General features: G+C 38.7%; 1 pseudogene; it reads right to left on the bottom strand.

Moving 5' to 3' along the window:
* Positions 1-4,774: 4,774 nt before the first annotated feature.
* Positions 4,775-6,629, bottom strand: LOC131228889 (flavonoid 3',5'-hydroxylase 2-like; annotated as a pseudogene).
* Between the last annotated feature and the right edge of the window lie 18,643 nt (positions 6,630-25,272).

Below are 25,272 nucleotides of genomic sequence, written 5' to 3'. Positions count from 1 at the left end.
AGTTGTGGAAAGAATCATCACATACTAAAGCTTTGACATCCAACTGATCGCTTCACCCGCTAACACAATCAAGTAACCAAAAGTCGACCTTTTATTATCCACACTGCCCACGTAATCTGAGTCCACCTAACCTATTAACTTGTGTCTTGATTTTTTTAATGTCAAGACGTAGTTATGCGTATCTCAAATATATCGAAGTAGCCATTTCACTACCTCCCAATGTTACCTGCCAAAGTTAGACATGTATCTATTAATAATATCTACTACATGTGAAATGTCTGGTGTCGAACAGAGCATGGCATACATCAAGCTGTCAACCACACTCGAATAAAGCACACGATTTATAACCCACTTTTCTTCATCTGTTTCAAGACACTGTTAAGAAGAAATCCTAAAATGAGTTGTGTGGGGAATGCTGACCGGCTTTGCTTTGTCCATCCCATACTTCACCAATAAATTCTCAAGCTATTCAACCTGAGTTAACCATAGCTTGCTCAACCTCCTGTCTCTGTGTATGTCAATGCTGAGAACCTTCTTTATAGCTCCTAGATCTTTCATCTCAAATGTTAAATGTCTCTGATAATTAAGCCTTCAATATGTCGATCCCAGGCATGTTATAATTGTTTATAAACATATCATCAACATACAAAATTAAGATAATGAACTTTTCATCACTACGTGTCTTGAAATAAACATAATAATCATATTCACTTATGGTAAATGTCTGACTCATCATGAAAGAATTAAATTTTTTATACCACTACCTAAGCAACTGTTTCAGGCCATAAAATGGCCTCTTTAACCTGCAAACATTATTCTCTGCTCCTTTTATTTCGAAACTTTTTACATGTTTTATGTAAATATGCTCTTCTAATTCATCATGCAAGAAAGTAGTCTTCGTATCCATCTGTTTACCACATATATAATGCATGCATATACTAAAATTAATGCTTTTAAAAATTGGAACCAAACTACGGTCAGAAAGTACATTCATACCTTGCTCTCTTATGTGGTCTAGGCGCACATGCCACATACGTGTAGACTTGGAATCCATTACAGACGATGCAACTCTACCTGATGCAGTACTCGCTATCAACTTATAAATGTTACCATTCCTCTGTGCTTTCGTGAGTACAAGTGCCCCCTTTGAAACCTTACAGACATAATCGAACCCTTAAATTTGCACTCTATTGCCTCGAGTGCACACAGAGATATCAGACTCTTTCTCGACTCAGGAACGTGTCTTACATCGATCAAGATACACTCTATGCCTTCAAATACTTTGATGCACACCGATCCAACATGAACCACGTTACAAATATTATCATTGCCTATAAATACTTAGCCACCATCACACTCACTATAACTAATGAACCAACTCCTATAAGGGGTCATGTGATACAAAGCCCCATATCCAAAATCCATTCTCTATAGAAGTACCTAGATTTTGATGCAGTCAGCATGTCACTACCACTCGCCTCCTCACTGGATTCTAAATGTTGGCCTCTCTAAAAGAAATATCAAATTTCTCCTTCCTAAACTTAAGATTTTGACAATCCACTATCCTGCTCAGAATTTCTCTCTCGTAACCAGTGCACCTGTAAAAGCATACACGTCTCCACTTTTCTTTTTTATCGCCTTCGACTGAAATACTGAGATAACAGTCTCAAAGCTAATGGTCATCCTACCTATGCCCAAAGAGTCTTTGAACGACTCATACAATTCTAAAAGAGAATTTAACAGAATACATACTTGATCTTCATCTTTCATTGTCTCATCCACATCCAACAATTTGTAAATTAGTCTATTGAAGTTACTAATGTGGGTCTCAACGTCAGCCCCTCAGTCATCTTCAAATTGAACAACTGTAGCTTTAGATAAATGATTTTCAAGAGACTTATTCGCATAAATGTTTTCTAACTGCGCCCATGTATCCATTGTAGTATTCTCTCTCATAACATCATCGAAGACTTTATTCGTTAGATACAACTAGATTGAAATATTGGTATTTTGATCTAACTTGTTACGTTATTCTCCTTACATAGTTTTCAGTCACTTTCTATTGAGTATATCTTCCAATCCTTGCTGATTTAGGATGCCCTTCATCGTTACCTTCCATAGTTCAAAGTTATTTTTTTTTCTTCTTCTTAAATGCTTCTCTACGTTGAACTTTATGTTAGATGTCATAGATACATTGCTTTCCCAATTTTAGCTCTGATACCACTTGTTGGGAGTCATGGAAGCACATTAAGCAGAATCAAGCAAAGTAATCACAATCATGCAAACAAATCCAACAGAGAAGAATCCAAATTTATGTGGAAAAACCCTTCCGAAAAAAAAAAAAAAAATCTATGGCACAAAGTGGATGCATTGTGAATAACAAAGATATAAGAGATGTAATCTTACCGATCAATGCCCGAAGAGAAAGCCTCAAGCTTTTCCTTTCTAAAACTCCCTCAAACGTTCTAGCACACTTGCATTAACCATAATCCAATTTACACCCTCATATTTAAGCAAAAGAAAGGATATAGAAACAATTTGTGCAAAAATGTGCAAATTGTGCAACACGTTGACATGTCGAGTCAACCAGTCAAAATCCTTCGACTTGTCAGGTTGACTTGTCGACCAACATTTTTGACTAATCGAAAACACCAAAAACTGTCCCCAGGATTTTTTCAAAATAATAATAATAATAATAATAATAATAATAATAATAATATTTGATTTAATTTGATATCCTTCGATCAATCGACCGTACATGCTACTTACACAAGGGAAGAGCTTGGAGAAGTAATGAGAAAGATCATTGTCTTCCTCAAGTGATTAAAAGCTTGAATGCACAAGGTAGTTTCTTGAATCCATATGAAAAAGATATAAAACTCAAATATTTTATTGAATAATGTGTGTAATGTGTAGTTTTTTCTCAATTACACCATTAATAAAACTAAATAAACAAAAATTCGTAATTATCAAAAATAACAAAATTCTAACATTAATAAAAGTTTTAATTCTAACAAAACTCTTCTAAAGCCTAATTTTCAAACATAAAAATTCAAATAAACATTACTAAAAGAGTCCTAACATGATTATAAGTAATTTCAAAAAAGATGAAAAATCTAAAACTCTAAAAATAAGAAAATATGACAAAAATCAAAATTATTTTTTTTAAAAAAGAAAAAATTTAATCTCGTTTTTGAATTGGAAGTGTATGTTTTCTCCCAAAATGGACGAACATAGCCCACTAAGTGAGTTGGTTTAACTTAGATGGCCTGTTCTAGTTAAAATTCATAGGTCGCTCGTCTTGTAATGATACCCAATAAAAACTTATATCCGATTTATAGTTCACACTTCAAACGATAGATTGAATTTCTTTGAACCAAACATGCATACAACCCAGATCTGATGAACAACTTCTATTTTTATTTGGCCTTCTTTTGGTCCATCCATGCTAGGAATGTATTTGTGTTACGTTCTACATTATCTGCTCGTATAAAAAAATTAATTAATTAATTAATTAATTAATTAATTAAATGGCATAAATGTGCTTCTTTGAAGACATTAAACTTGGGTGAATATCCTTTGTTGAAAGCCTAAAGATCATAACTCCATGAAGGCTAACTGTTTTGCATTATCTATTGTAGAGATAACTCCTAAGCTTGTTCATATGATCTTATAATCTTGCTCTTAATGCTATCTTTCACAGTATTCCAAGACACTTATTTCTATCTTCGTCTATGCTCGTTGCTTTTGACCACCCAACCATTGCTTCATATGGCATTGAGTCGAATAGCTACTTTATAAAATTATCTTAAATTTCAAAAGCAAGCAGGGTTGTTCCCACCATACTCAAGAGATAGCACCTCTATACTTCATCCATCCACACTCAAGAGGTAGCAGTCTCCATAAGGCTTACTAACCGGGCCAAAACTCATCTCTCTCACGTCCAATTCAGTATCAGGCCTCCAATTTAAGTCCCATTCATGCTTATTAAAATCATAAACGTGCTTGCATGCTCTTGGTTTTGGGTCCAACCTTTACAGACAAACATACAGAACCTCGGCACAAGATGCACCCATTTATCAGGTGGACTGTACCTCGGGCCCATATACGAGCCATTAACTTCTAATATAAGCTAACTAGACCCACTTCTAACATTTTTGCAAGGATTCCTTGAATAACCTGAGCTCATCAAGGATCTCACAATTGTCCAGAAAAGAGTAGAGAAAGAAGGCCTACACATAACATTATATGATCATAGCTGCTCTGGTAATATAAAAAGGCCTGAGGAGAGAAATTTATAACCATTTTACATTGAAAGAGTTGGAGAAATAACTTAAATCCCCTTTATATAAACAAGTTTATATAGCCATTTTCTTATATATAATATTGAGCCGAACCCATATATATAATGGCATGAAAACAAGTAAATGAAACAAAAATAAAAACAAGAGGCCCCGTTTCATTCTGCAACGACTGGAAACATTATTGTGGTGTACATAGCTTGTACATGTAAGGCCCATGATAGGTTTATCCAAGCTATTCATCTGATAGCCTCAAATCATGGATGGACATTGCCCAAAAGTCCCCCGAATTAAAAGATCCTAACCATTGAATATTTAGTTCTTTTCTTTGTTGAATTAGTAATGCCAGTGAATTTCTCCTTAACCATTCATCAATGGAAAGGTTAGAGTTGATTCTTTGGGCATGGTCCATCCATGACGACCCATTAGATCAATGGCTTGGATAAACCAACTATAGCCTCCACATCTAAAAACTAGGTGCACAATAATACAATTAAGATGACTAATACTTCCACTCTAAAAATAATACAATTAAGAGTCCAATCTAGACTTATTTCAAGAGTAGAGTTCCAGATTTGACAATCTTGGTGTGGGAACGGCAACAAGCGGCGATCAGGCTTTGCATCCTCCGGCAATCTCCAATCGAACGAGTGCAAAAGCGAAGCTAGCACATAAGTCAGCATCCTCTCAGCTATGGGAATTCCTACACATATCCTCCTTCCTGATCCAAATGGAATGTAACGGAAATCATTGCCGTTGTAATCCCATTTGAATGTAGCATTATGAAACCTCTCAGGACGAAACTCCAATGGGTTTTTCCAAGCTTCAGGGTCCGTATGTATAGCTCATGTATTAACTATGACCCGGGTCCCCTTTGGGACCATATAACCACCAACGGTGCATGGTTGCGCTAGGGGACCTGGGGACCAAGAACGTGACTGGAGGGTGTAAACGTAGGACTTCCTTCAGGACTGCGTCCAAATAACGGAGTTTGGGCACATGTGACTCTTCTACCATGTTGTTCATCCCCTCCACCTGTTCTAATTCCTCTTGGGCTTTTCTCATCATCTCTGGATTCTTCATCATCTCAGCCATGGCCCACTCTATTACCGTAGATGAGGTGCCTGTGCCACCTGCCACCATGTCCTGTTAAACAGAATGGAAGTTGGTTTGTCAATCATAGTGCTGGAAGTGGTCTAAGTTGCTCCACTAGGCTAATAGGACCCGACGCGGATTGCGTCCTCTGTGGGGCCTACCATGATGAAAGTGTTTTATCCACGCCGTTCATCGTTTTCCTCGGATCATTTTAAGATAGAAGCCAAAACATGAGGCAGGTCCAAGGCTTACGTGAACCACAAAGTGGGGATTGAACGTCCACCATTAAAAACCTCTTGGGAGCTGGAGAAGTGTCGGATCAAGCTGATATTTGTGACATGACCTTATGAATAGGTTAGATGGTATACAAAAAATACATCATGGTGCCCTTAGAAAGGTTTCGACCGTGGGTGTCATTATCACTGCAGCGTCCTTTGGTGTGGTCCACCGGAGCTGTGAACCTGCCTCCTTTTTACGATAACACCTTAAAATGATCTGAAAAAAGCGATAAACGGCGTGGATAAAACAAGGTGGGCCCCACATAGCTCCGCCCGTGTGGGGGTAGGACGCAATCCGTGTCCAGTAGGACCACGGTTAAATGACTCGGTAACTCGGATCAACTTGTTCTATCCAAAAATATTTTGGATATTCTCTCCACGGGTGATGAGGATCGTTATGGAAATATAAAGATGTTTTGATAATAGAAACCATCTGAGCTGTCCATCAGGTCTGCTCAGCTGCGAAAGTGCCTTGGCCCAAAATTCAGGCCGAACATCTCTTGTGAGCATACCTTGCGTATCATCCACCAATCTGGGCCGTAGGGACTATACGCCATGTCAATCCCACCGTACGTAAGCGTCAATGCTGCAGCAGGGAAGTCGCGGTTGGCAAAGATGGCATCGTGGTCCCTGAGGACCTCCTTAGCTAGGTTTGGTGAGCTCAATACGACATAGCTTGCTACCTACTTGTACTTTCATGATGGGGCCGTAGGTCTGGGCTAATTTGGCGAAGTAACGGTGGAGATTGGGATCCAGGAATGGGAGGCTGCCGATCAACGGTAGGCCTCGTGGGCCAGGTGGCAAAGGAGATCCCCCTTTTCTTGATCTCTTGACCATAACCCATGTGTACCAAGAGATCAGACAAAGTGTAAAGGAAAATCCAAGTGCTGTTTTAGGACCGTTGATCTGTTGTGGCCACCATGAGATTATCTGATGAGCAAGATCTTGAATCATGATGTTGACTATGCTGAACTTTTTCTTATCAAAGTTCAAGACATCATAGCATCGTTTTCTTGAGACGCCTCTTTATAGAGGTCGCTCTTTATGATGCGAGTTCACCATTTCTTAGTGTTGTCCGTCGCGTGGCTTATGTGGTAAGTGAGCGGGTTAAGTGAGACCACAGATCCACCAGGTGGGGGATCACAGTGATGTATGTGCCTTAAATCTACACTGTCCGACCGTTTTGAAAGCTCATTTTAGGCATAATCCTAAATATGAAGCTGATTCAAATCTTTGGTGGACCACACCATAGGAAACAGTTGTGATTGATTTTCCACCGTTAAAAACTTCATGGATTCCAGTGGAATGTTTATTTGCCATCCAACCTGTTGATAAGGTCACAAACACTTATATGAAGAGACCACACAAATATCATCTTGATCCAGAGCTTTTGTAGCCTATAAGAAGTTTTTAATGGTTAATTGTTATTCTTTCTTGTATTATGGCCCACATGGAATCCAGAACTACTTCATTTTTATTTTTATTTTTTAATCTATTGAGGCCAAAATCTGAACCACCCTCCGCTCAATGTTGCGAGCCTCATATGAACCCTGGTCATGCATAGAAAGGTGAGCATAGGAGACCCTAGCTTAAAAAGAGACCCTCCGATGCCTAAGTCAGCACAGAGAATCTGGGTCTAAGTCACATAATGTAGAGAGAGGGTATGAGATACTGCGTTCCTGTTACAATTGGGTCTCATGGTATTTATACTTGTAAATAGAGAAGATTGCATCCATTAATCTCAACACGATTTACTCAATCATGCAATATTATATTTGTGGAGATATCATCCGCAATCTTTGGGTCGTGTAGCATATCATGTCTTAAGGACACGTATCCCTGGGCGAGATTTTAAGTCATGTCCGTATTTAGGTTAGTCTCCCTGCTCGGCACTTAGAGTGTCCTCACCCAGGCTCGGCCTCATCCTATCCAGACTCGAGGCCGAGTACTAGTATTTGGAGTCAGTTGAATAATTTGCTTTGGACTCGGACGTATGCATAGCTCGGCTATTTTGCCAATGTGAATTATTGAACAAGGATCATAGCTCGGAGTTGTAATTCGCCGATAGCAGACTTGGCCACACTGAACCTTCATAGCCTCACGAGGTCTCCCTCTAAGCTCTGATCTCTGTAATCATCTTGACTTGTTAGATCAAATTTCCTTGTAACAGAATCATATCCTTAAATGAACTTTCAATACAGATGAACAACATGGATTTAGTCACATACATCACAGTGGGCTCCACAATCAGGGTCCCACCCACCTTAGTGGATCCGATGTCTTACCCAATCTAGATGTCATATATAGTACCGAATGACATTCCTACCCCCCCTAGGAGGGTCGCAAAGACTACTCTTATCTCGATACCCCGCTCTCCCTCCCTCTCAGGAGCGGATTAGGTGAGACCTCGGATCCACAGAGGTGGGTGGACCCTTGGCTGTGGGGCCCATTGTGATGTATGTGACTACATCAATGTTGTCCATATGTATTGAAAGTTCATTTAGGGGCCTGATCTTGAAAATGAAGCAGTTCCAAAATCCCATAAGTATCATAGTAGAGGAAACAGTGGTGATTGACCACTAAAAACTTCCTGTGAGCCACAAAAGCTTTCTATCAAGATAATATTTTTGTGGTCTCTTCATCTAGATGTTTGTGACCTTATCAACAGGTTGGATGGCAAATAAACATTCTAGTGGAATCAACGAAGAATTTAATGGTAGGGATTCAATCACAGATGTTTCTTGTGGTGTGATCCAACTTAAGATTTGAGTCAGCTTCATTTTTTGGATCATGCCCTAAAATGAGCTCTCAAAATAGTTGGACAGTATGGATTTAACGCACATACATCACCATAAGCCCCACGGTCAGGGTCCCACCCACCTCGGTGTATCTAGAGTCTCACCAAGTCTGCTCCCCTCTCTCTCTCTTCTCCCTCATCGTAAAAAATAATAATAATAATAATAATAATAATAATAAATAAATAAATAAATAAATAAATAAATAAATAAATAAATAAATAAATAAAAACACCCTATCTTGCGTCGGTACCAGTGTCACTGTACCCTAACTCAGAAAGGGGAGTCATTTGACACTCTGGTTGCGCATGTCATTTGATGCGCTGGTTGCGAAACTTAATACCCAAGCACTCAGACATGGCATGGAAGCCGTAAGTTATCCCATATTAAAACTTGTAAATGGTGGGACGTCCTGCCTCAAACCCAGGGTCCCAAAATCATACTGATCAAACAATCCTAAATTCTGATTCGTGGACATTCTTTGTTGAAATAGGACTGTTGGATATTTCATTCTTACACCAGTCAGATAATCATTTAATAAAAAGAGTTTAATTTTTTGGTTGGTAAAACCCCTTAATTTTAGACCAAAGTTACTTTCAGTTTTCAGTAGATTAATTATTCTTTTTTTGTTGTTTCGTTATTGAACTATGGTTGCAATCATTCAAATATTGTAATTCTTTTGCCGGTATAAATTTCTTTAAAAAAATAAAAAATAAATTAAAAAATAATAAATTAAAAAAAAAAAAAAAAACTCATTTGATGGGCGTTCTTTCTCTTTTACAAATTGCCTGATCTCTTTTATAAGCAGCTGAATGCATAACCACACTTCAAATTCTCAACCATAGACAATTGCCCACGACTTCTCTACCTTGGCGCCCTCAAAGGCGTTTGGTTAGAATTGAGCCGACACCAGCCTTTGGTATGCCGTGCACGACCGAATTTCAAGCCAAATAGGTGGGCTACTACGTGGCTAAAGATGAGGCTATCTGCTCATTAGGTGGGACTTGCATTTATCAAAGAAACGGATGGATACAATTAGAAGATCGACCCCATTCATCAGGTGGGCTACATCATCAAAATTAATGGACAGCCAATGGTGTTGCTGAATGTAGTGCGTGTGGCCCATCTAATGTATAGATTCTTCCAATTTTTTTCTTTTATCCCGGTGATTTTGTGATATGATTCACCAGTTTCACGACTCAGATGCTCTTCTAAATTGACACTGGCGTAAAATATGATAGTTGTATATTTAGGGCTGAAAACCTGCCCCAACATTGGGTTGGGCTTCGGCAGAATATATCGGGCTCAGTCTTGGGCTTGGGTTGTACAAACACCAACCCGGTAAAACTTGGGTCCGTATCGGGTTGAGGTCTTGGGTTGCCTGACCTAATCCGAGCCCGAACCTGATCAATATATAAGTTACTTATAAATTATCATTGAGTGCAAATTGTCTATGTTGAAGGCACAAAAAATTTCAATGCCATTGGGTTTCATTGGTCCACATCATTTCCAATAATTCAAGCTAACAAGATATGCTATATTTCTCTTGCCAAATAGATTGTGTGCTACGCAGTACAACTTTTAAAAGAGTAATTGTCTTATATTTTAGCTTGCTTGTTTAGAAAAAAAATTGAAGTTCTTTGTAATAAATAACTACATATATAATCAATAAAATTATACGTACAAAAAATAAGATGTGTATTAAAAATATAATAAACTAGTAATAACAACAATATTAGCATGTATCAACCCAACCAACTCACCCAGGCCGCTTGGGTTGGACTTGGGTTGAAAATTTCTAACCCGAGCTTGGGTTGAATTAGGTTAGAGTTGATGTATAAGAACCTTGGTTGGGTTATTGTTTTGCACCCACTCAACCCGCCGGACTTTCAACCTTAAGTATTTTAAATTGAATGAGCTTGGGAATCATGGACTCGGCTTTGTTATTGACATTGACCCCTCTAGTAGCTTCGGTAGTGACCCCTCTACTACCTGCTCCACACGAGTCGGTGCTGGAAAAGCTAAGTGGTGTCCACCTTGATACATGTGTCCTATCTATGTCGTTTATTCATTTTTACCTGTCATTTCACTGCATGATCTAAAAATAAATAAATGATCCAAATCTCAAGCATTCCTAACTACAGGAAACAGTGGTGATTGAATGCCCACTATTAAAAACTTTCAAAAAGTCACTGGAGCGTTGATTTGCCATCCAACCTGTTGATTGGTCCCACGACCTGAATGAATAGAAAACAAACGTATCGGCTCTCCAAAACTTATGTGGCCGGGAGAAGCTTTTAAGGCTGGGAAGTCAATCACCACTATTTCCTCTGATATGGTCCACCTTAGATTTGGATATCTCATTTTTGTAATCATAACATAATAATCTGGAAAAATGAATGTAGGGCGTGAATAAAACATATACATTATGATTGGTCACACATATATTTTTTTCAGTAGTGACCACTACGGAGCTCGGTACTGGAGGGGTCAATGCCGAACATGGGTGGATCGTGAATCCCTAACCGTGGGGCCACTGTGATGTATATACCTTACATCCACATCGTTCATACATTTCGACAGCTCATTTTAAGGTATGATCCAAATCTTAGGTGGGCCATTCTACAGGGAATAGTTGTGATTGAATCCCCACCATTGAAAACTTCATGGGGCCACCGGAATTTTTATTTGCCATCCGAACAAATGCCAGATTGATCCAAAACTTTGTGGCCCATGAGAAGTTTTCAACTATCGATTACCACTGTTTCCTGTATTATAATCCACCTGAGATTTGAATCTGCTTCATTTTTTTGGAGTCATGCCCTAAAGTGAGTTTTCGGAACAGATGGACAGCGTTGATATGAGGCACATACATCATCGTGGGCCTCACGGTCAGCTATCCATCGGTGGATCCTGTGGGAAACGGAGGGCGTCTTGCCTCAAGGAATCGGTCCAGGGATGTGTGGATTTTATCTATGCCGTTCATTCATTTTTCCACGTCATTTTCATTTTATGATATGCTTACAAAAATGAGGTAGATTCAAATCAAGTAGACCACACAATGAGGATTGAATGCCCACCATTAAAAACTTCTTGTGGGCCACAGAAGTTTTGGATCAAGCTGACATTTGTGTTTTAATTTCATCCAGGTCCATATGACGTCGTGAATATGTTGGATGGTAAAAATACATCACGATGGACCCTCGGAAGGTTTCAACGGTGGGTGCAGCATGATCACCGCTGCTTCCTGTGGTGTGGTCCATTTGAACCTTGGATCTGCCTTGTTATTATTAGCATGTACTAAAATGATGTAGCGGAATGGATGAATGGTGCGGATAAAACCCATACATCACGGTAGGCCCCACAAAGCCCCTGCCTGGACCGATTATCTTCCCGCATGAAAGCCTTTCGTAGGAAGTTCCTGCGCTTGGAACCTAGGTGGGGCCACTGTGATGTTTGTGAGAAATCCATCACGTTTATCCGTTTTTTGAGCTCATTTCAGAATTTATAGGCAAAAATAGCCGGATCCAATACTCAAGTTGGCCGAAAACGTGAGGATTTAACGTACACAGTTAAAATACTCGTGGGGCCACAGAAGTTTTGAATCAGGATAATATATGTGTTTCCAGTTCATCCTGGTAGGAATGACTTTATGAACGGTATGGATGGCATGCAAACATCACTATCGACACCAAAGAGGTTTCAACAGTAGGAATTTTCCTACCCACATTTTCTTTTATTGCGTCCAACTTGAGTACTGGATCCTTCTCACTTTTGAGCTTAACCCTAAAATGAGCTCACAAAACGGATGGACGGGTTGGATGTCCCAAAAACATTACGGTGGGCCCCACTTAGGTTTCCAATGCAGGAACTTCCTGCCAAATGCTTTAGTAGGAAATCCGCGTCCCGAGATCACATGCCCAAATCATTATACACCATTAAGCAGGCCACAAGTGTACAACGAAAAAGGAGGGTCCATGGGGAAAAGGCCAACAGTCTATATTCAACGGCCCACATGATGAGTTGGCCGGTCTGATCTTTTGGGCCAGAACAGATGGGAGGAGGGCCCCACTTCATGAAATGATCGGACCCCTTAATGAGCCCCGAAAGGCAATTTGTTTGGGCGGTATGTTGCACCAAATTTCATAAACTACTATACACGTTAATAATGAAATGTGGACTCTGATAGAGAAAATGACCACTGTAGACAAAACCTTTTACCCAGCGGTTTTTATGAAGGAATATAAACTTAAGTGACCAAGTTAGACTAGCACGTGCGGACAGCGACTTTGAAGACGAAACTATCCCTCCTTTTCACTGCGAAGACGAGCGCTGACGAGCGCTGACGCTCCTCCAACTGAGAGTTCTACGAACGGCTTAAAAGAGATCAAAGTTACATGGCCCACAGCTATGTATTTATTATATCCACAACGTTCATCCATATTTCGAGATCATTTCGGAGCATTATCAACAAAAATAAAATCATATCCAAAGATCAACTGGGCACACCACACATAGCAGCGGAAAATTGATTTTCATCATTGAAACTTTTGTAGGGCCCACCATAACATTTATTTTCCATCCAATCTATTCATAAGGTCACAAAGACCTGGATGAAGAGGAAAAACAAATTTCATAACGATCCAAAACTTGTGTGGCCCCTAAAAGGGTTTCAACGGTAGACGTTCAAGCAAAATGGTAATGGTGTATGGATAGGGATACGGGTATAGCTACGGTTATAATCCGTAGCCATAACAGTAGCTCGGCGATCAATCGTGAATCCCGTGATTCCACCGCAAGTCACTGTCCCTATCAGCGATTAATCCCAGAATCCACAATTCCACCCACGACCTATGGCTACGGATTATAACCGTAGCTATAACCGTATCCCTATGCACTTTCTTTTTTCTTTTATTTTTTTAAATTTTTTTTAATTTTTTACATGGAGAATTTTATTCTACTTACATTTTTTTCTAACACATATTTATATAAATATGTAAATATAAGCATATTAAAAAAAATTCTATTTTTTTCATTTCTTTTTTTATTCATATAACAAGAATATTTTCTAAACCAAAATTAGTTACTTGACGTATCATATATAATTTTAGGGCTGAAAGTTGGGCGGGCTCAACCCGACCAACCTGTGACCAACCCTACATTGGGTTGGGCTTGGTCAGGATGTATCGGGTTTGGTCTTGGGGTTGGGCCATACAAACAGCAACTCGATAAAACTTGGGTTGGGCTTGAGTTGAGGTCTCGGGAATTGCCAGGAAATGCATGAAAATGACCATGAAATGAAGGAAAATGACCGTGAAATGATGGGAAATGACCGTAAAATGCATGGAAATGACCATGAAATGTATGGAAATGACCGTGAAATGAAGGGAAATGACCATGAAATGCATGGAAATGACCGTGAAATGAAATGGAATCGTCGAGATTGATCGTGAAATGCATGAAAATGATCGTGAAGTGAAGGGAAATGACTATGAAATGCATGGAAATGACCGTGAAATGAAACGGAATCACCGGGATTGACCATGAAATGCATGGAAATGACCGTGAAATGAAACGGAATCGTCGAGATTGACCATGAAATGCATGGAAATGACCATGAAATGAAACGGAATCGCCGGGATTGCCCGTGAAATGCATGAAAATGACCATGAAGTAACAAACTGGAAATTGAGTGGGACAAACTAGAAATTGAGCGGGCCAAACTGGAAATTGAGCAGGCAAACATGGAAATGAGCGGGACAAACTGAAAATTGAGCGGGCCAAACTAGAAATTGAGCGGGCCAAACTGGAAATTGAGTGGGCCAAACTGAAATTTGAGTGGAACAAACTGGAAATTAAGCGGGACAAACTAGAAATTGAGCAGGCCAAACTGAAAATTGAGCGGGACAAACTGGAAAATGATGGGGCCAAACTGGAAAATGAGCGGGACAAACTAAAAATTGAGCGGGCAAACATGGAAATGAGCGGGACAAATTAGAATTTTAGCGGGCCAAACTGAAAATCGAGCGGGCAAACATGGAAATGAGCTGGACAAACTAAAAATTGAGCAGGATAAACTGAAATTTGAGCGGGCCAAACTGAAATTTGAGCGGGACAAACTGAAAATTGAGCAGGACAAACTGGAAATTGAGTGGGCCAAATTGAAAATTGAGCGGGACAAACTGGAAAATGAGTGGGCCAAACTGAAAATTGAGTGGGATAAACTGAAAATTGAGCGGGACAAACTGGAAACTGAGCAGGCAAACATGAAAATGAGAGGGACAAACTAAAAATTGAGCGAGACAAACTGGAAATTGAGCGGGCCAAACTGGAAATTGAACGAGACAAACTGGAAAATGAGCGGGCCATCCACCTCCAGAGCCATGAACAGACCTGAACAATGAGAGAAGACTTCGTGCCACGAGCGGGACCACAAACAGGTGAGATCCAACCCTCGACCCAAAAACCTAGACTATTGAAATCCTTTTTTCACAATTGCTAATAGAATACGTCTATTGTAGAGATCCTTACGCCCTGCGTCGAACTCCTACTTCGAAACCGCCGACAAGTTTAAACCCTATGTTACCGTTTTATCGGCCCCTGAGGGCCCAGATAATGATCACGGATTGCGATCTACGCTTAAGAACTTGTTGTGCTGTTTATTTGAAATGATTTTCAAATGATATGTTTTATGAAATGCATTGTAGTTCATGTGTTCGATGAAATGCCTGATTCATTCTTGCTCATTTCTGCTCACTAATGCCTATAGTTCCTATTTTACATGCTATGTGTTCACTCAATCATTTATGCAATCCAAGTTGCTCAATCTAGAAGCTGGTATTTGAAATTGCAAAACTATTGTCATAGATTTGTAAACGATGAAATTTTCCATGAATATAGATTTGTAAATGATGAAACATGCCAATCCATTCGTATCAGCTTCTTTCCTGAAAAATGCCCCCTTTTAGTTTCCTTGCCTAGACTGGCAACAAATTTTCCATGAATATAGATTTGTAAACGATGAAATTTTTTCAAGAAAATCTTGCTGAAAGACAATCAAGGGAAACAATTTTTCATTTCTTACTGTTTTCAAATATGGAGTTTCCCAAAAAACTCCATTTTCTTCAAAAATAAAAAATAAAAAATCCACAAATCCAAACAGTCCTTAAAGTAGGCTTGAGGAGATTGCTCAATTCATTGATAGCCAGTCAAATCAGATAAAAGAGTTTGAAGCAGAGAGAGAGAGAGAGAGAGAGAGAGAGAGAGAAGTTGATACGATTGCATGAAGATGAGAAGACTGAGCTGAAGTGAAGGTATTTGGAAGAAGAGGTGGAACTGAAGAAGGAATTTGATGCTAAGCTGACCCAACTGATGGGTAAGTGACTATTGTAAATAGGTCGAATCTTTATCTTTTTTCTATCAAATTTTGATTTTTGTTTCAGCTTTTTCTTAATCGTTTGTTTGCAAACCATCAGTTAAGAAAATAGTTGGTCAGTAAAAAGATGCAAAAGTAGTCCATGGTTTGGTGAGCTAGGCTATTGATCTGAGCCAGCTACGGATGTGCTAGCTGCATATAGATCATTAAGAAAATGCTGCAACAATATTAAATCTCCCATTTTTTTTTGTTCCTATTAGTTTTGTCCAGAAATTGATCAATTTCACTTTTAGCACAATATTGAACTTGATATGTACTTGTGGGCCTTGGTTCTTGGATGCTCTCTAGGTTAAATGAGTTCAAGTCATGAGACAAATTCATTCATGTTTGTGGGCTTGTTTTCTTTGTTCAGGCTAGTATATATGAGGAGGAGAAGAATCTCATAGACTGAATCAGTTTGATAATGCACTAACCTTTGCTCTATAATTTGGTAGTGCTTATTTCCTTTGCTTCTATTATAAATTTTGTTTATTCTTTTCATCATTACGCTGATTGTTTCAAAGATTTTATTTGGAATGGAGCTTCGATATGAGGAACATTGTGTGATGTAGGTTGTAGGAATGAAACTATAATAGTTATCAGTTGCATCTGGTTTATCTAAACTACTGGTTGCATTGTGGTCATATAATCTTGGTGAGGTTTAGTAGTTTTCAAAAGCAGTTCTTAGTTTTGAAGGAATGGTCATGCAAATCAGCGGGCAATCTGAGAGTTGGCTGTACATGTATCTATCTCTTGGTAGAACTAGCAAGTCATTTTAAAATGCAAACTTTTAAAAATGACTGATCATAAATCTCTCTTTACAATGACTACTTTACCATTTCACTCTCATTTGGGCTCTGAAATCATCTTTATTAATGTTGTGGGATCCCGTTCAATCTGACTGGATTACAGAAAGTTAAATAAACTGAATCTTGTATGTTTTAAGTATTGTAACAACGAGTTCCACTTTTATTGAAGTGTTTATATATAAATGAGACTCACCTGCCTTGTTGGAGTCTCACCGGTCTGAAACACCATATTGTTTCTCCCTAGTCACTTCTCATAACATCAACTAAATTTTTTTGTCCATGTTGTCGCTGTTCAAGCTCTTTCCATACAAATGCCAAAGTGACACAAAACCCATTTTCACTAAATTCAACCAACTGATAAAAAATTCTTGATCATGTCTCTCACTCACTTCTAACGATACTCTGTTTTCAAAGAATTTCTTATTCCTTTCCTTCCAGATCTACCAGATTATGTCAAATGAAAGCATCCTCAAAATTCTCCCTACTTGATTAAACAACAATTTCATCCTCCCACCTACAACCAAGGCCACTTTTTTGGAGAACCCAACAAATTAAAAAGCGTTTGAAGAAGTTCCATATCCCTAGGCATTCTACAAACAAGATATATGTGATTGAATGATTATTCTATTTCTCTACACAAGTGGCACATTTCTTGCTTGCTGAAGTCATATCATCTTTGCTGAAATCTCATACTCTAGAAGATCCTAGCCTTTTTTTGTTGTTGTGGCCTGAAAATATCTTTGGAGGCTTCCTGTCTCTTCATGGCACCCTACAATGTAATAATGACATTAAGTAAACATGAATTAGAAAACATTGGTTTAATGAGAGTAACTCAGCCTCCAGACAAATTGAATATTTTTTTTAAAAGACAAATTCATTACTAAAAGGTCTTTGCATTCAAATACGCACAATCATTTGTTGCCTGCTGGTCACATGTAGGACTGTCAATGAGCCAGACCCAGGCCAAGCGAAAACAAATTTTTACTCTGAAAATTTATTTCATAGCATGTTTGGATGAATGTCCTTTCGGAAAATTTGTTTGTGGGAACACTGTTTGGAGCATTAATTCAGTTTACATAAGAGGAATTTAATGTTTTCCTTGCATTTGGTTTTCATCCTTTTTCATTTTATTCCACCTACACATAGTTATAATCAATATGTATATATAAGCATATAAACAAAATTTTATCTCTTTTTTCTCCATTTCTTTCTTTAACCATATAACAAGAATATCTTCTAAACCAAAATTAGTTACTTGAAGTATCATATAGGATTTTATGGCCGAAAGTTAGGTGGGACAAACTAGAAATTGAGCGGGCCAAACTGAAATTTGAGCGGGACAAACTGAAAATTGAGCGGGACAAACTGGAAATTAAGCGGGCCAAACTGGAAATTGAGCAGGATAAACTAGAAATTGAGCGGGACAAACAGGAAATTGAGCGGGCAAACATGGAAATAAGCGGGCCAAACAGGAAATTGAGCGAGCCAAATTGGAAATTGAGCGAGATAAACTGGAAATTGAGCGGGACAAACTAGAAATCGAGCGGGACAAGCTGAAAATTGAGCGGGCCAAACTGAAAATTGAGCGGGACAAATTGGAATTGAGTAGGCCAAACTGAAAATTGAGCGGGCCAAACTGGAAATTGAGCGGGTCAAACTGGCCTAACTAGAAAATGAGTGGGACAAACTGGAAAATGAGCGGGACAAACTGAAAATTGAGCGGGATAAACTGAAAATTGAGCGAGACAAACTGAAAATTGAGCAGGCAAACATGGAAATGAGCGGGACAAACTAAAAATTGAGTGGGCCAAACTAGAATTTCAGCGGGCCAAACTGGAAATTAAACGGGCCTTACTAAAATTTGAGTAGGACAAACTGAAAATTGAGTGGGCCAAACAGGAAATTGAGCGGGACAAACTGGAAAATAAGCGGGCTATCCACCTCAAGAGCCATGAACAGAGCTGAACAATGCATAGAAATTACAGTGAAATGAAACGAAATCGCTAGAATTAACCGTGAAATGCATGGTAATGACCGTGAAGTAAAGACATCATTCACAACAATATACAGCTCCTACAAAATTTACATCAAACCTAAGACAGCTCGGATTGAAAGGCCAACTCGAGGCGAGTAAAGTGGAGTTCAAGCCGAGTTCGACCATGGTGTATTGCAACTCGACTCGACTCGAACTCGACTTGACTCAGCATGGATGAGTCAAGCCGAGCTTGGCCCACCTCGACTCGAGTCGAACTCGACTTAATCCATCCATCATGAAGGAAAGAAAATTTAATAAGAGGTCCCAACTTAATGACTCCAAAAACCCACTCAGCTACTTCTTCTATGGACAACCGCATGGGCTTGGATATGTGTACGGCTGTATGAAACCCTCCCATACTCTATGGTTTTTTGCATAAACCCAACAATAAGGCTACCAGTTCTGGATATGTGGTACCAAGTCCAATCAATGGAATTTGATTGGATATGTGGGCCTCAAATTGGACCTTAAATCATGTCCTGAGTCTACCACTAGCTAGCCATGGGACCAAGTCCTTCATTAGATAGACAACATTCCAATGGCTATGTTGCTGAAACTGCCTAATAGGAAATCTTCATCCTTCCCTATTGTCATTTCAGGGCTTTATCCTAAAAATAAGAGGGATATAAATCTTAGATGTACCACAATACAGGAAAACAATAATGATTGGATATCCATCATTTAAATCCTCCTGAGGCCGACTGTACTGTTTATATGAAATCCAATCTATTTATTACGTCATAAAGACCCAGATGAAGGCTAAAAACAAAGATCAACTTAATCCAATACGTTTATGGCCACCAAAAGGTTTTTAATGGTCGATGTTCATTAAACATTATTTCCTATAATGTGGTCGAATTGAGATCAGGATATACCTCATTTTTTTGTATAATATCATAAAACGATATATATAAAAAAAAAAGACGGACAGCATGGTTAAAACACATACATCATGATGGGGCCCACAGAGCACCGAACACCAGCCATTAGCTGGTGGCAGGGGGAGTAGTCAATCCGTTTCATGTAGTATATCAACGCCGTCGATCTGTTTTTCTATCTAATTAAGGGGTTGAGCCCCAAATTGAAGCATATCAAAATATCAAGTGGATCATACCATAGGAAACAGTGGGCATAATGATTTTCTAGTTTGCCCTGCTGATTTCATGTTTCCCCCGCTTAATTTCATGTTTGCCTCGCTAATTTTCTAGTTTGCCCCGCTGAATTTCATATTTTTCCCATTGAATTTCATGTTTGCTCCACTCATTTTTCAATTTTTTTCGTTGAATTTTCTGTTTCCCTTTCTGAATTTCATGTTTGCCCCATTGAATTCCTAGTTTGCCCCGTTGAATTCCTAGTTTGCCCCGCTGAATTTGTGGTTTGCCCGGCTGAATTTCATGTTTCCCTCACTGAATTTCATGTTTGCCCCTCTCATTTTTCAATTTTCCCCATTTTCGATTTGTTACGCTAATTTTCGGTTTGGCGCTTAATTTTGGTCGATCGCTTCACTTCATGGTCATTTCCATGCATTTCAGTCATTCCCGGATTTAGTGTTGATTCACGATCATTTTCATGCATTTCATAGTCAATTCCCTTCACTTCATGGTCATTTCCACGCATTTCACGGTCAATTCGCTCCACTTCACAGTCATTTCCATGCATTTCACGGTCAATTCGCTCCACTTCACAGTCATTTCCATGCATTTCACGGTCAATTCGCTCCACTTCACAGTCATTTCCATGCATTTCACGATCAATCCCGGCGATTCCGTGTTGATTCACGGTCATTTCCATGCATTTCACGGTCAATCCCGGCAATTCCGTGTTGATTCACAGTCATTTCCATGCACTTCACGGTCATTTCCCTTCACTTCACGGTCATTTCCATGCCTTTCACGGTCAATTCCAGTGATTCCGTTTCATTTCACAGTCAATTCCCTTCACTTCACCATCATTTCCATGCATTTTTTTCTAAACAAATAAACTAAAGTATAGGACTACTCCATTACAAGTCGTATTTTGTATCAAGCAATTTATTTGGGAGAGGAAAATTCAGCATATCTTGTTAGCTTGAGGGGAGGCATTGAAATTTCCTTTGCCTTCAACATAGATGATCTGCACTCAATTATAATTAATTCATAAGAAACTTATATATTAATCGGGTTCGTGTTGGGTCAGGCAACCTAAGACCTCAATCCGAGCTCAACCCAAGTTTTATCAGGTTGGTGTTTGTATGGCCCAACCCCAAGACCTCAATCCGATCTCATTTTCCAATTTGGCCCGCTTAATTTCTAGTTTGTCCCGCTCAATTTTCAGTTTGGCCCGCTCAATTTCCAGTTTATCCCGCTCAATTTCCAATTTGGCCCACTCAAATTTCCAGTTTGGCCCGCTCAAATTCTAGTTTGTCTCGCTCATTTTCCGGTTTGGCCTGCTCAATTTTCAGTTTATGTTTATCAATAGCCCTTAACCTTGAGTCAAATTTTGAAATACGAAAAGATTTCACATACACCAAAGTTGGTTTTTGCCTTTATTTTAAAAACTTGTTTCTCCTTGTTTCAATTATTAGAGGACCAAAAAACGATCTCAAATGTTTGGGGTGTGAATGCCATTTGCGGGGTCGACCGGGTTTCCTCGCTCATTTCCTAGGTTGTCTCGTTTAATTTGTACATTGCCTCACTCAATTTCTAGCTTCCCTCGCTCACGATCAATTCGCTTCACTTCACGGTCATTTCCATGCATTTCACGGTTAATCCCGACGATTTCGTTTCATTTCACGGTCATTTCCATGCATTTCATGGTCATCTTTCACTTCACGGTCATTTCCATGCATTTCACGGTCAATCCCAGTGATTCCATTTCATTTCATGGTCATTTCCATGCATTTCACGGTCAATTCCCTTCACTTCACGGTCATTTCCATGCATTTCACGGGCAATCCCGGCGATTCCGTTTCATTTCACGGTCATTTCCATGCATTTCACGGTCAACCCTGGCGATTCCGTTTCATTGCACGGTCATTTCCTTTCACTTCATGGTCATTTCCATGCATTTCACAGTCAATCCCGGCGATTCCATTTCATTTCACGATCATTTCCATGCATTTCATGGTCATTTCATGGTCATTTTCATACATTTCACGATCATTTCCATGCATTTCACGATCATTTTCCTTCATTTCACAGTCATTTCCATGCATTTCCTGACAATTCCCGAGGCCTCAACCCAAGCCCAACTCAACTTTTATCGAGTTGCTGTTTGTATGGCCCAACCCCAAGACCAAACCCGATACATCCTAACCAAGCCCAACCCAATGTCGGGTCGGTCACAGGTTGGTCGGGTTGAGCCCGCCCAACTTTCAACCCTAAAATTATATATGGTACGTCAAGTAACTAATTTTAGTTTAGAAAATATTTTTTTTATATGAATAAAGAAAGAAATGAAAAAAAAAAAGAGAAATTTTTTTTATATGCTTATATTTACATATTTATATAAATATGTGTTAGAAAAAAATGTAGGTAGAATAAAATTTTCCATGTAAAAAAATAAAAAAAAGAAAAAAAGAAAAGAAAAGAAAAGAAAAGAAAAAAGAAAGTGCATAGGGATGCGGTTATAGCTACGGTTATAATCCGTAGCCATAGATCGGGGGTGGAATCGCGGATTCTGGGATTAATCGCTGATAGGGACAGCGACTTGCGGTGAAATCACAGGATTCACGATTGATCGCCGAGCTACTGTTATGGCTACGGATTATAACCGTAGCTATATCCGTATACCTGTCCATACACCATTACCATTCTACTTGAACGTTTACCGTTGAAACCCTTTTAGGGGCCACACAAGTTTTGGATCCTTATGAAATTTGTTTTTCCTCTTCATACAGGTCTTTGTGACCTTATGAATAGATTGGATGGAAAATAAATGTTATGGTGGGCCCTACAAAAGTTTCAACGATGAAAATCAATTTTCCGCTGCTCTGTGTGGTGTGCCCAGTTGATCTTTGGATATGATTTTATTTTCGTTGATAATGCTCCGAAATGATCTCGAAATATGGATGAACGTTGTGGATATAATAAATACATAGCTATGGGCCATGTAACTTTGATCTCTTTTAAGCCGTTCGTAGAACTCTCAGTTGGAGGAGCGTCAGCGCTCGTCTTCGCAGTGAAAAGGAGGGGTAGTTTCGTCTTCAAAGTCACTGTCCGCACGTGCTAGTCTAACTTGGTCACTTAAGTTTGTATTCCTTCATAAAAACCGCTGGGTGAAAGGTTTTGTCTACAGTGGTCATTTTCTCACTCTGATACCATGTAAACTATAAGAGATGCTCATGCCTAGTTGATTGGACTGCTTGCTTACCGTCTAACAAACGAATAATTTTCACCCTAAAGAAGAGATGCTCATGCCTATTTGATTGGACTGCTTGATCATACCATCTCACCTACGAATAATTTTCACCCGTCCAAAAGGTTGCCAGCAATATGAGGACCCCCTTGTGCAAAAACCCGCTCAACCATGAGATCATGCCTATTTCTTATATTATTGTTGCCGTTATTAGCATTGCGATTAGTTTATTTTAAATAAATATTTCTTTGTTCACAGCTTATTAGGGTTGAGATTCCTCGGTTTAGAACATCTCCCTTGGTTTATTTTAAACAAAATTTTATTTGGTCTCTCGTTAATATAGGATATGCCATAAATACATTTTTTGCACAGTTGGACCAAAAGAACCCCAAATGAAAGTGGAAGTAGTCCATCATATCCAATTCCAATCTTATATAGGGCATGATGTAGCTGGCCCCAAGCGCGTCTGGTTCGAAGAAATTCATCCCGGATATGGAGAAATTTTTGTTCAAAGTGTTAACCGTAAATCAGTCATAACTTTTGTGCGGGCATCATCACGAAATGCATGATCTATCAATCTTTATGTAATGATGGTTCCAAGGTCAACCAACCTCCATATCAGGTTGCGCACCTCCATTTTGTAGAAAAACGCACGCTTCTAATTCAAAAGTGTGATTTTAAAAAATATACTATTTTTGTCATATTTTCTTATTTTTAGAATTTATCTTTTTTAGAAATTACTTGTAATATTGCTAGGAATGCTCTAATAAGATTTATCTTGACGTTTTCGTTTTTAATAAATTAAGTTTTAGAAGTGTACTTTTGCTAATTTGAATAACTTTTAAATAAATTAGGAAATTAAGCTTTAGAAGAGTTTTGTTATTTTGAGTAATTTTGAATTAGGATTTAGATTTTTTTTTTATTAGGTGTGATTGACTAACCATACACTCATTATTCAATAAAATATCTAAATTTCCTCTCTTATTTTCTTATGGACTTAAAACTCTTCTTGTGGATTTAAGGTTTTAATCACTTGAGGAAGGCATTAATATTTCTCTTATTGTTTCATGCTCTTCCCTACGTCAAGTGGCATCAGAGTGAGATTTTTCCTTAGTTTAATGACATTTAATAATAATTCAAGCAACAATCCCACGGATGGTGTTCCGAGGAATAATCATATGATGACAACGACAGCATTTAAAGTTTTCCAGCAGGAAAATCTATGAGCCATGTAAGGACTACAGGCAGCGATCGACTGTTTAAGGGGAGCTTTAGAATAGACCCATGTTCGTAATGATGACAAACATGAGATCGATGATGGAGCTCACAATCATCATGTTTGTGGTGCGACATCGGTGATGAATCACAGGCCATCACTTTGATTGTGAGAAAGTTGTTGTACACGTTCAAGGAAGAGATAGATTCTTAGTGATACAACATCTTTTGAATGAAGTGCACCATGAATCAAAAGATCTATTATATGATCGGTAATGATGAGAGGAGAGAAAATATCGCATTGAAAATCATAGTGGAAAAGTTGCAATTGAAGACAAAGAATCACCCCTCTCCATATACAATTGGATGTATTAAGAAAGTCAATGAAATAAAGGTAATATATATGTCATAATCCACTAGCCACGTGGATGTAATTTGGTAGATCTTAGCTATTGATCATGATGATCATGGGTCCTAGATTAGATATGTGATATTTCTTTGAAATATTTAATGCTTCTCTCATCTTATGTTTATTCGGTTTGTTGAAGAGTGATTCATCTAATAGTCATTAGGAATTTGAGTTAGACGTGATAGTCATTGACTTGGGAGAGTCGTGATCTATGGATCTCAGTGCCTTATTAAACTACAACCGCCACAGGTGTGATGTACGGACATCTTGTGTAAGGGGATTGACTTAGGTCAAGATGGTCGACAATATCCACCATAAAGAGTCGACTTAGTGTTAGTTTACGCATTACCTCTTCTTTATATAAGTGTTAATTGTATCATGAACAAGGGATTTAGACCTTTGGTCAGTCACATTGGTTGATCAAAATCAAGTTAATAATTTGGGGGGCTATTAGATTGAACTGTGATCATGAGATTAGGACATGGTAATGCATGAAAGATTGTTTGATCTTTAGACTTGAGAACATTTAAGGGTCATGATCTTAACCAGTCGGCTTTGAGTCTTCTTATTAGGTCCATGCAAGGGC

This window comes from Magnolia sinica, chromosome 16 (genome assembly GCF_029962835.1).
Source record: "Magnolia sinica isolate HGM2019 chromosome 16, MsV1, whole genome shotgun sequence".
NCBI classification, from domain to species: Eukaryota; Viridiplantae; Streptophyta; class Magnoliopsida; order Magnoliales; family Magnoliaceae; genus Magnolia; species Magnolia sinica.
The sequence above is the reverse complement of the archived record's forward strand: the minus strand, read 5'-3'. Positions and strand labels throughout refer to the sequence as shown.